The sequence below is a fragment of the Rhinolophus hipposideros genome (genome assembly GCF_964194185.1).
Source record: "Rhinolophus hipposideros genome assembly, chromosome: 5".
Lineage (NCBI taxonomy): Eukaryota > Metazoa > Chordata > Mammalia > Chiroptera > Rhinolophidae > Rhinolophus > Rhinolophus hipposideros.
In genome coordinates this window covers 29,212,329-29,225,284 of record NC_138051.1, presented here as the reverse complement: position 1 = coordinate 29,225,284, position 12,956 = coordinate 29,212,329, and the positions used below count along the sequence as shown (strand labels likewise).

Below are 12,956 nucleotides of genomic sequence, written 5' to 3'. Positions count from 1 at the left end.
GAGGCCAAAGGGAGCTACTAAAGGAATTTCAGCAGAAGTGCTACCTGATCTCCTTCAGTATGAAGGAAAATCAGCATAATGGCTGCTTGGAGAATGGATGAAAAGGCTGAGAGTCTGGAAGCAAGAAGACCTCTTGGAATAGTATAGCAATAGCTGGCAACAAGTGAAGAAAGCTCAGACTGAGGCAGGGGTAGCAGAGGCCAGAGAGGAAGGAACTGGCACAGGAACTCCACGGAGGGAGAATGACCATCGTTCACAGGTTAATGCCCGCGAGCCTTTACTCATGCAAGTCTCTCTCCCAGGAATGCCCTCCAGACAGAGCCCTACTCAACTCTCAGCTTTGTTCAGGCTAGTCTTCTGTGTATGGCAGGCAGAAACAGCTCTTTCCTCCAGGCTCCCGGAGCACTTTGTACCTACCTCTTTTAGCACTTAACACACCTGTGTAACACTTGCCCTATGTCTGTCTCCCCAAAACCTGAGTTCCTTGAAGGCAGAAGCCATGTCTTTTTCACCTTTGTCTCCCACATAGTATCTGGCCTGCAGTAGGTAGTTAGCCCATGTGTGTTGAATAAACAGCCTACCCCGTGACTTTGCAGGCGTGTGACACCTCTCTGTGAGGAAGTGACTAACTCCACACCACCTTTGTAACGGACGAAACTTCTCATGGGCAGAGGCGACTGATGTAGGCAGGGGCAGCCAGCCACGGAGCACCAGCAGACGGCAATCATCTCTTGGCCAGGCATGCAGCGGACCTGTCCCCTTTTCTACCTCACCATTTTCTGTGCAGGTAAGGACACTGCTGGGGCTTTGACTATCGGGGAAATGTGCAGCAGGAACACTTTGCTGGGAGTGCTAACGGGGGAACCACTGCTGGGCATGCTCTGCAGCCCCTTGGGGTGAAGGGAGTTCTCTACAGCCTCTCTAACTTCGAGCTTTCCCTTTCAGGGGTCTCGTCGGATATAATTTTGGAACCAGTCGCCAAAACTCTGACTGTTCTAGCAGGAAACACTGCCACGTTCTATTGTATCATAACAGGAGCGGACTTGAACTATCAAATGAGCTGGTATAAGAAAAATGAAGATAACTCCCTGACTTTGGCATACAGACAAAGCAACAGTACTGGTGACAATTTAAGGAGTAATTTCAAAGGGAAAATCGATGCTTTAAAAAGTCAATATATACTTGACATTCTGAAAGCAACAACAAAAGATGCTGGGACTTACTACTGCGGGTCTGATATCCACAGTGCTGCCGTCCTGCTTCTGACCGCCTCAGAACCCCAAGGTGGCAGATTGAATTACACACCCTCTTTGGCTAAAATGTGCACCATGCCTGAGATGAGGTCATCTGATAACCTCAACACTAACATCTGATAAGAGACATGCAAGTCCCGCTGAGTTGGGGCAAGGGCCTTATCTTTGTAGTTGGTGGAGAGGAAACTTCTTTATCAGCCAAAGAGGGCAGAAAAGGCTGTTAGGTTTTATGCGGAAAGACCAAGGGACCCCGCACCTGCCTCTTCAGACTCCTGAGGAAAGGTTGAAAAAACAACCTTCAGTACTGAGAAGGCTCTCTCATTGTGGAGGCGGCTGAGGTGAACAGAATTTCCACTATCATGAGTGCTGTAGTTCATTCCAGAGTCTTTATTGTGAAAGCGTTCATGTGCATAAACTAGATAAAGCAAGGATGGTTTCCATTACCATCCTAATCAAAATTTCCAAAGCTATTAGAGATAGCTTTAACTCTTACTCTGTGAAGAAGGATGAATAGAGTCATTTTCTAAAATGCTCCCATAACTATTTTAGGTATTGAATGTTTTATGTCCTCCGTTAGCTACAGAGGAGTCCTGAGGGCCCACGAGGATGACCAGGGAGGGGAAACACACAGGCTTCCTTCACGTTGGTTGCTGAGAGAGATCTCAGAGACAAATACCTGTGTCAATGTGGCATTTCTGAGTTGGTCCTGAATTAACAGAGTCAAAAAGAATAGACCCCCAGTCCCAAGTTGAAAAGGGTGAGCCCAAAGTATCTAAGACTACAGGGAGCCAAAGCCTGGAGGAGTCCTCTGAGCAGACTGATAGGCAGGAGAGCTTAAAAACACACACATTTCATCATCATCAAGGGAGTGCGCTTATCCTGTTGGCTCTAGTGGCCAACGCTGCTTCTCTGCTCAAGTATCTATCTTTCTGGAATCCTCTCTCCAGATGAGGCTAAAACTCAGGCATTAAGATACAGAGTAGCAGTTTAAGACAAGAGTGTGAGACTAGAGTGTGCGAATGACAGCTCTCTTGATGCCTTCTACTCAATATTCCTTCCAATGAACCATCATCTTCATCACACATTTATTTATAGAGCACTTAATGTATTTATGATATTGGGATAGGTCATGGACTAGAAATAGTTCTAAGTCAACTTCCATTCTAAGTTCTAGTCTCATCAATGTTTTTACAGTTTATTTTAAAGACAGAGCATTAGAGATTATAATTAAATATTATAAACAAATACAGAAAAGCACATACTATCTAAAAATGAGTGCTATTGAATTCATATACAGTGCTCTAAGAGTTTATGAAAGGACAATCACTATGAGAAAAGTTTCTTAGGACAGTTAAGGCTTCAAAGAGGTGGAGCTTGCATAAGTGGGAAGGAGGAGAAAGGGTATTTCAGGGTGGGTGTACTAGTTAGTGTTATATAACAAATTACCATAAAATTTAGAGTCTCAAAACATTTATTATCTCACAGTTTCTATGGGTCAAGAATCCCAGTGTGTCTTAGCTAGGTCCCCTGGCTCACGGTGTCTCATCAGGGTACAATCAAGATGTTGAGTAGGGCTACAGTCACCTAAAGCATTGACTAGAAGAGGAACCACTCCAAGTTCACTTGTGTGGATGTGGGCAGGCTTTGAGTCCTCACGTAGGCATCTTCATAAGGCTTCTCTTAAGATGGCTGCTGGCTTCCCTATAAAAAGGACTTGAAGGGAGACAGGGCATTCAAGCTGAAAGGTACAGTCTTTTTGTAACTTAATCTTGGAGGTAAAATCTCATCACTTCTGCCATATTCTACTCAATAGAAGTGATTCAATACATATAGCCTACCCTCGAGAGAAGGGGATTGCATGATAGCATGAATCCAGGGGGTAGGGGACATTGGGGGCCATTTTAGAGGCTGCCTACCACAGGGGATTAATGCAATAGAGCAGGGAAAGAGAGGGCTTAAAACCTCTGGTTGAGACCTATTTGTTTAGAGACCCCTGACTATAATGCTAAAGAGATTTGACTTTACCTTATAAGCCAGTATTTCTCAAACTTCATTGTGCATGCAAAACACCTGGAGAGATTTCCAATCAGATTCCCGAGCTGAGGCTGCCAAGATTCTAACTCAGTTCATCTGGGGGCAAGCCTGGGAACATGTATTAATAACAAGTACCCCAGTGATTCTGATGCAAGTTGTCCAAGGACATGCTTTGAGAAATTCTGCTGTAAGCAGCAAAAGAACTGTTGGATTTTGTAGTACCAGGAAGATGTGCCCAGGTTCTCCGACCCTCACTACAGAGAAATGGACAGTAGATGTGATCAAGGCATCTTTTGAACAATGGTTCTCAATTCTAACTATATATTTGAATCACTTGAGAGAATTCTTTGAAAATACCAGTGTTTAGAATATATCCCCGGAGTTTCTCATTGAATTGGTGTGGGCATGGAACTCAAGCTTCCCAGGTCATGCAACCACCCTCCCCTTTCCTCTCCTCTTTCCCTCTCTGGTTTAAGATCTTACTATTCCAAGTGTGTCTCTGGATAGGCAGCATCAGCATTACCTGGAAGTTTGTCAGAATGCAGAATTTCATGCTCCCCCTAGATCTATTGTATCAGAATCTGCATTTTAACAAGATTTCTTAAGTGAGTTATATACATATTAAAGTTTGAGAGGCATTGGTCTAGGGAAACCATCATTATTGAAAATGTTCATAGATGTGGAGAAATATAAATCAGTTTTTCCCAAATGCCACCCCAAAATCTGTATTTATAAAAAGGTCCTGAAGGGATTCTGAGGTGCAGCCAGGTGTGGGACTCATGATAAGCAATCAGTCATCCTCAAATCAGGTTACAGATTATGTGTGTTACTAATATAATAAATATTCTCAATGAAGTACTATTGTGTCCTTGTAGGCTCCTTGGAAGAAGGCATTACATAAATTCTCACTATGACCATTTCTCCTTCATCCACAAGCAGATTAAGAAATGAATTAATATTTATTAAGCCAATATACTTTTTACCACAGCATGTGACCTTCATGGATTATCGCTGCAACCCAGGGCCTTGTGCCATACACCTTTAACTCAAGATCAAGCGAGGGGAAAAAAGAACATGAATTATGAGTGTCTGATTAAATCTAACTGGGAAGAAAAGGGATGGGAGATGAGAGTGTATGCCTCTAGTTGTTCATTTCTTCTGCAGGATAGATGATAACATGTAGGTCTTCCCCATATTGGGGTGGAACAACTCAGAACCTGAGATGAGCATGGAGTGAGCATGAAAAGCAGAACCTGGAGCCAAGGAAGAGGGGCATTGTGGGGGAAAGCAGCCAGACCACCTAACAGTAACCTGAGAGAGTTTGCACACAAAACAATGAAAATGGAAACCAAACAAGAATTAAAATTAAAGGCCTGGAGAAATTACTTGAGCTTGCCAGCAGGAAATTGAGAAAGTCTTTTATATAATATCTGGAGCCTCAGACACAGGTGGAGCTCGGGCCACTAAAGGCCGTAGCATAGAATGGACATGGGATTTATACAGAAATCCCAAAGCCAAATGAATGATATGAATGTCAGCTAACATTTTTTAATTGTCTGTGTTCTTCCCCACTGCATTAGTAGAAACAATTGAAGTTGATTAACTTCACGTTATTATTATCCCCATTATCCTGCTTTGTGTAATTTTTGTCCATCATGAAAAGGGCTCACTTAAAAGAGTTCAGAGAAGTGAAGAAAAATCCCAAAGTGTATTCATCCATCCTCCAAATAGTCTTAGGTTCAGCTGTCAGGGTGTATGTAATAGGTATGCCACTTCCTTCAAGCTTCCAAGCAAAGGAGACCTTCAGCATCTTGTGTGACTAGAAATGGAAGACATGATTGATCAAAGGCAGCAAGTGGGACGTAGCTTGTGTCCAGAAACAGTGCCATAGACTGGCTGCACTTACAAACAGGTCATCGAACACCATGGAACCATGGTATTATGGAGTGAGAGCAAGAGAAAAAGAGAGAAGCAGAGGAGCCCTCTTCCTCTGTGTCAGAGGAGGCCACAGACAGCCAAGGAAGGGAATGTAATTTCTAGCATGCACTGTACATTCTGAAGGTGTCACAACCTTGAAGAAGTTAGTCATTGCAGCATCCTGAAAGTACACAGGGTGTATACAAGGAGGGCCCAAGTAAGGAAACGGACGCAAGGGAATCTAAGTTGTGACTTTCATTCTGAACAACTAAAGTCTTAAACAGAAAATTAGAATCACTGAATTTGAAAGCCACAGGGATCTTAAAGGTCAAGCAAGAATCCCTCTGTTCAACTTACATGTTCATTAAATATTGGTTGAATAAATAATCATCCAGTGTCAGTTCAAATATTTTCAGAGACAGTTAATGTTTAATCACTTCTTATACCAAATGAAATTCTGCTTCCCTAATAACTTTACATGTTGGTATTTGTTGCACATTCTAAACAACACGGACTTAAGTTCTACCTTCATTTTTTTTCAAATATTTGAAGAGAGCTATCATAGCCAACATCCCAAACCCTCATTTCTCTATACTCAATACCCGCAACCACTGTCTCACAAGTTTTAAGTTCCTCAAGAAGAGAATTCAAGTTTAATATTTTCTGGTCTGTATAATTCTCAATACTGTGACTATCATGAAGTGGGTAATCAATAAATATGAGTTGAATACATGAATTGATATCTATGTGTCCACCTGACTATTCAACATGTCCCCTTGGACGTCTCCAAGGTACTTCAATTCAACTCCAAGATTTATATCATGATCTTCCCTCCAAATATGGTCTTTCCCTAGCACAATAACATCATCGTCTCAAATTCATGCACTTCTCTCCATCCTCCAATAGCCACACCTTGCTGCAAACTACCATTTTCTTCTTTGAATCATTTCATTAGCCTTTTGAATAAGGTAGGTGGTCTCTGGAGCCTTCCAATATGTCCTCCCCACAGCAGCCAAGAGATCTCTTCAAAATATAAGTATGATCACGTTGTACCCCTGATTAAAAATCCTTCAATGACTTCCCGTTTCTTATAGGCAAAAGGCCAAAATCCTTAAAGCAGCTTCTAAGACCCTGCACAGTCTGACCCCTTCTCACCTCTACTGCCAATACCTCTTACCCTTCTCTTTTTCATTTTCCATGCTCCTGTCAAGCAGGTCTTCTTCCAGTTGCTTGAATGCACCAGGTACCCTCCCACTCCAGGGCCTTTGCATATATATTCCGTCCCTATGGAACATTTCTCCTATCTCCTCATCACCTGTTGAACTCCTACTCATCTTTTGGATCAAAGTTTACACAATTCTTCAGAGACATATTAAGATCTCCCAGCAAGTTCAAATTTTTCGTTTTAGGTTTTTTTAAATGTGATTTCATATATCAGTTTGTAATATTTCATTAATTTTATTAATGTCTATTTTCTCACAAGTGTGTAAGCTCACAGACATCAAGTCTGTGACTGCTTTTGCTTGTTCTTGACCTAACAAATTGCATAAATGTATTTGTATGAATAAATGAATGACTCTCCTAGATTCTAGGATTTCCCAGAATTTGGTGATTATCACTGACTCTCAACTGAAGTAGGGCCCCTAGCCTTGCCTTTTTTGAGTGAGCTAGGGGCTGAGTTCTCAGAGGCCAATGATTTCCACCTGTTCTCCTGCTGTCTGACATATTCAAGAATCCATCTTTAGGTACACAGGACACCTGAGAGGGTCAAAGGATCCTCCATATTTCTGAGCCTGTTCCCACATAAGGACCCGGGGACAGGTAAGCAAAACCCACCCAGAGAAGCGAGCCAGCTATAAGGAAATCAGAGAGGTCGATATGATTATTTTCTTAACAATTCCTGGCTGGGCATATGATGAGCCCTTTGGGTGTTTTAGATTTTGTGTGGATATTTTCAGTAGCTATATCATTAAAATACACAAGTCTATAATTATGGGGATGCATGTTCTCATCCCTCAAATATATACTGAGCATGTACAATATTCCTGGTGCTGTGCCATATGCTGAGTAACAAAAACCACAAAGCTCAATTCCTGTCCTGGAGGTGCTCTTTCTAGTGGGCAAAACAGACATGAAAATACAGACTTATTAACAGAGAAAGGAACAAACAGCTATGAGAACATAGAGAGGAAAATGATCACCTGGAGGTGGGAAAGCTCCTCAGTTGAGGTGTCATAAGCTCCTAACAGGTGACATGAGCTGATAACAGGGAAAACACTTGCTCCCCTGAAGTAACGTATGCTTGGAGGTTTCCTAAGATGACCTGGGAAGGAAGATGAGCATCACCAACAGTTACACACACATACACACACACTCACACATACACAGTCCTTTGAATATGATGTTCTCAGTCTAAACTAACAAACAAACAAACTGGAACTGATACAAAAATACTGAACTTAGATTAGACAATTTAGTCTCTTTATGTGGGGAAGCTATTGTCTATCAGAGCTTTCACAGGGGCTCCCTGACCACAGATGCAGCAAATCCCCTGCCAAGTAAAGCTTCGAGATTTCCAAAATGCTACTATTGAACACACCACAGAACAGACCAGCTAAATGGTCGTGGTAAGGGTTAAGAAGATAAAGAATTAAGAAAAACAAAGTGGAAGGGGAGAGCGAAAGGAGAACATTATTTCCTTGGAGAATGATCATGCCCTTTAACTTTTTGGTCTTATTTAAGAGCGCTCCCAAACCTGGAATTTCCCAGAATTTGGTGCTCCTGAACATTGGCCTCCTGCCCATCCTGCTAATGGGAATTGTGAGGAGACCTGGGAAGACTATTAAGAAAGTAATGTGCTCTACTGGGAGGCAAATAATGCCTCTGGGACTGGCCGTACACTTCCAGTTCTGTGTATTCTTCGATTTCATTTAGCTTGAAATATTGAGATTTCTTCTCAGATATGCCAGCACCTTAGAGCCTACACTAAATCTATAAATCTTTATCTAGGCTGATTGAGTTGTTTCACTTCACGGAGTTGTTTTTAGTCAGAGCAAGGCAACTTTTCTCCTGTGAAGTATAAAAAATTCATCTATAAATGGAGCCGTTCTATTTTCTGCTTCTCTGGGGTTGTTGCTCTTCTGGAAGCTCTGAAAAGAAACAGCTGTCATAGTCATATCAGTCTTGCACATTTTCCTCTTTGTATCATTCAATTCTACTGTGGTAACAAACCGTGCCAATATTTCAATAGCTTCAACAACGAACTTTTCCTTCTTGCTTCTGTTTTTACTAAAAGTTGGTGGATAAAAGTTGGATCCCAAGCTCCATTCCCTATGTCTTCCTATTGTTTTTTTTTCTTCCTTCCTTTGTACAAGTATATATTTTTTTAATTTTTTTATGAGAGTTTATTTGAGCCAAACTAAAAATATGGAACACTTTATGAATTGCATGTCATCCTTGCTCAGGGGCCACACTAATCTTCTCTGTATTGTTCCCAGTTTAGTGTATGTGCTGCAGAAGAGAGCACAACAAATATATGTCGAGTCCTACTCTGTGCCAAGCACTGTGCCGAGCATTGAGTACATGGTGTGAGCAAAACAAACATGAGCCTTGCCCTCATGGACTTCCCAGTTTAAGATAAGAGGACACAGGAATTAATAGCTGATGATCATACAACTTCTCACCAGAGTACTACTAGGCTGGCCACTCATCCCTTCTTGAAACTCTTTCCATGCTTAGCTTCTGAGATGCCACACTTTACTGATTTTTCTCCACTCCACTGGCCTCTCCTTTTCCATCTCCTTTGTTGGCTCTTCCTCTTCTATCTGCTTCTAACTATAGAGCACCCAGAGCCCTTGCCTGGGTCCCTCTTCCTTTCTGTATCTGTCTCTAGGTGATCTCACTCATGCTTGTGGCATTACATTCCATGTATGTGTTCATGATTCCCAAATTTGTATCTCCAATGCAAAACTTCCCTCTGAGGATATAACTGAACCATGTTAGTACTTACCTCTTTTGAGTCATTTCATGTGTTCTCTCTTTTTCCATGATTGTGTGGATACTTCCTATTTGCCCTTCCTAATTTATAAACCCCTTGAGGGCAGGGATCCTTGGTCTGTTTCATCTTCAGCTTCCACAGTGTGTTGCATAATAAGTGTTTCATATATAATTATTGAATTTAATCTTTGAACTGAATTTCAGCTTTAGGGATCACTAAGACACAGATGTAATGAAAGAGAATATTTTATTTAAAGAAATGATGCCTCATCCTCCTTGATTTCCAAATGAACGACCTCAGATGAGAGAACACAGCTACATACTTTGGCATGAGGTGAATACTTAAGTTTAAAGATACTAAATTGAGCCAACGTCATCCCTTGTGGTCACAGAAGCTGCCACAAAGATTTGATAAATTGCCTACATTCCTGCACCACATCTGATAACGCTGGTATGTTACAGCCATGGATGACTTACCCTTCACAATAGTCCCACTTGGATCTACTCCCTACTTTAAAATGAAAAGATAAAACAAAATGACAAGGGCTTGCCTAAAATTCTCCCACCCAACCAAAGCAGCAACTCAAGTGTATAATGCTGACTCCTTGACTTAGTCAGGGCCAAAGAAGAGGTCAAAAGAAGATTGCCTGGATTGCAGAAAGATGTTTCACCAGCAGCTCCAATAACTGCATCTCTGGTCTTCATTTGAATTTTGACCTTGTTCAAGCCTCTTTTACCAGTCAAAATCAGCTAGGTTTCACACACTTTTAGGAGAAAAGAGGACTGATGGAAACTAAGTATTTTCTAGAGGAAAGCTAGGAGCCTTTTTGTGCTTGATAATCCGCCTAAGTGAGTCGGGGTCTCTGATAACCATACAAGGAAGCCTTGATTACAACGTGGACACCGTCCCCATGGTACAGCTCCTTCATCTGTACACAAGGCCTGTTTTTTCTCATCCTGGTTGCCCCCCAAAAAGTTTGTCCTTGGCCTCCACATGCTTGAAGGTGAGGGTCTAGTCTATTACACTAAGGAGGAAATTGTCTGGATTACATCTCTTCTGCAAAAATAAATCGTTTTCAACTGTCATAGCATTTTAAACAATATTTTTCTTTTCTTTCTAGGATCCCTTCCTTATCACACTTCCCTGGATCAACATATAGTTTGTGCTATAATATGTATTAACAAGGGACCCTCTGGGCCAATGGTGGCTTTAGGAATTCTGCTGGGCCTTTGGCGTGCTATTCCCCAGAGTCCCCAACTACATTATGAGTCAACACAAGCAGCAGATTGTGAATAGAGACAAGAGTTCCCCTCCTGGCATGGTGCAGCTGTGACCGTCAGCTCAGCCTCTGGGTCACCATTCTGGGACTTGAGCTATCACTTTTAAAAAGAAGGCATTCTGACAGAGAGAGAGATCATCGTCGGTTTAGTCTTGCAAAAATCCTCTTCCCCTGCACTCTTCTAGTCCATCTTCTCGGCAGGCACCATTCCCTACGTAACTTCTGGTATCCTACATCCCTGATTTCTTGCCATGGCCTGGATACCACTGTTGGTTAGATTGATACCATGTGCTTTGTCATGGACAGTGATTTCACTCACCATGTCTCTCCGTTCAATAGATGCTGAGGTGGTCGTCACTCAGGCCAGACCTGCTGCACATAGTATTTCTTTTGCCCTCCTTTGGTAACTTCCCAAGTTCACAGTCACGCTACTCAGTCATGCACGTGTGCAAGCTCTCAGTCTACTTGGCAATTAAAGCCCTGCCAACGGAATAGCTTGTATTTCTATTTAATAATCTTGCATTCATTCATACTAAGTGTTCATTACACAGCTCAGTGTTAACAGCCCCTTCACTTGTCACCTCATGAAGTATACAACAGCACTTGCATTCTAAATAGTACCATGGTGATCATAAAACAACCACTCCTGACTATGGTGTCTCAAGCCACGGAGAATATGATAGATAATATTGTATTTACCCCCAGTCCTTGCCCCTATACCCATCCTCACTTTCCAACAAAGACTCACCATAAACCCCAAAACATTAGAGATGCACAGGGTGTGGCAATGGGACAGGAGCAGGAGCAGAGTAGGGGATGAGGGCACTGCGTTATGGTGGCGCAAGCTGTTGTAGGACCAACATCCACTCCAATACTAACTTCCCCACTGAATCGGTTTAGGAACACTCTTCTTCTAGCCCCTAAAGCTACCCCCTGGCCTCTTTTTCTATCTATACAGCCGCCTTCCTCAAAGCTCCCTGGAGTGGGTCCATGCTTCTCTTCCATTGTTTCCTCAGTTAGCTGTAGATCTTTAGAGCTGATGCCAGATTTTCAAGTTTTGGCATTTCTTTCAGGCTCATTCCTTTGTTCCTTCCAATCTATAATAAAACTGTGTGAAAGTAGTGGGTGTGTTAGTTCAGAGCCCAAGAACTAGGGGATACCTGTGAAATTGTGTCTGGGCTGGAAGGTGAACCAGAAAAAGTATGGATAATGCCAGTTTTGGTCAGTGGCTGTGGGTGCCAGATTGGTACTGGCAGCTGGGCCCACCACACTCCTCTCCCAAGAAAAAGAAAGTGAGGCCTCTCCGTCTTGGCATTTCCCTTCCTCTGGCAGCATATACCCAACCCAGAAGACAGGGTCATCTCACTCGCTCCCACTTGGGGTAGAGTAGGGAAGGTCTGACTCCCAGGGAGGCCTCCTCCAGCTCTCTCCTCTCCCTCTAATTGAAGGACAAAGGGCTTTACTTGCTTCCCTGGGGGAGATGAGGCAGAGAATTTCCCTAAGGCTCTGGGAGAGTTCAGTTATGTCACTACCCTCTGTCCTGGGGACAAATAGCAGATTGAAGCATATAAGATATATATACGATCTTAATTCCACAGCTATATCGTTCTAGAGGTATAGAATTTGAGCTTTCTATAAGTACTGAAGCATCTACGTTCTACTTTTTCTTAATTCCTCACTACCAAAGGAGAAAAAAAAAAAGCACTTATCTTCTCCCTATCTCTGACCTACCCCCCAACCCTACTACCAGCCAAGAACCTTGAGCAAAATATTTTTCATTTCAGAGGAGTAAAGTAGGACTTTCCTGTGTGCAGAAAAATGGTACACAGGTGGAGGGGCTTCTATTCGGGTCCTTTTAAACTAATAATCTATCTGTTTCCAGTTCAAGTATTTCCAGTTTTTTCCCCTCTTAGGATATTGTTGGATGGAAGTAAAAAATTACCATTACTTTGTTTTTGTTTTTTTATAAACAGACTTCTACCCACAAAGGCAGAAGTGTAGTCTCTTCTCAGCATGAAAATTTCTGTTCTGGCCTCCTCGTGTTCTAAGCGAGCGTCACCAGGCCCCCACAGTTATTCCAGCAAGCAGGGGAAATCAAAGATGATTTCCAGGGGCAGCAATAACTTTACATTCTACCCACAGCTCTTCCTGTGGCAGCAAATCTTCACTGTGAAATCAGCAGCTGCAGGAGAGCAGAAGGTAATTCACCCCCCCCCAAATACAGGTGGCCACTTCAGGGCACTGGACACATTTTCCGCTCTTAATGGCAGGTCTCCTTGGATGCCTATCGTCTGCTGTGAGCCTGGGAATTACAGGAGAAAAATAAGAAAGGAAAAAAGAAAAGAAGAACAGAAGGGAGAGAAGGAGGGAAGAAAAAGAGAACACAATGTTGAAATACAGCAAGAACCTATTACTCTATGGGTCTGGTGTGCTACAGGCTGCATTTCATCTCACACACAGTGATGTATTGTCCAGC

The 12,956-nt window shown here is 42.5% G+C and overlaps 1 long non-coding RNA gene and 1 gene segment (V, D, J or C); one reads left to right on the top strand and one right to left on the bottom strand.

Annotated features, from left to right (window-relative positions):
* The window catches only part of LOC308498376, a 68,017-nt gene that overhangs the window by 25,001 nt on the left and 30,060 nt on the right, over positions 1 to 12,956 (bottom strand). The gene's annotated exons all lie outside the window — the stretch shown is intronic.
* LOC308498374 (T cell receptor delta constant-like) overlaps positions 946 to 12,956 on the top strand; it is a 70,495-nt gene continuing 58,484 nt past the window's right edge. Inside the window, exon 1 of the C gene segment in view lies at positions 946 to 1,245.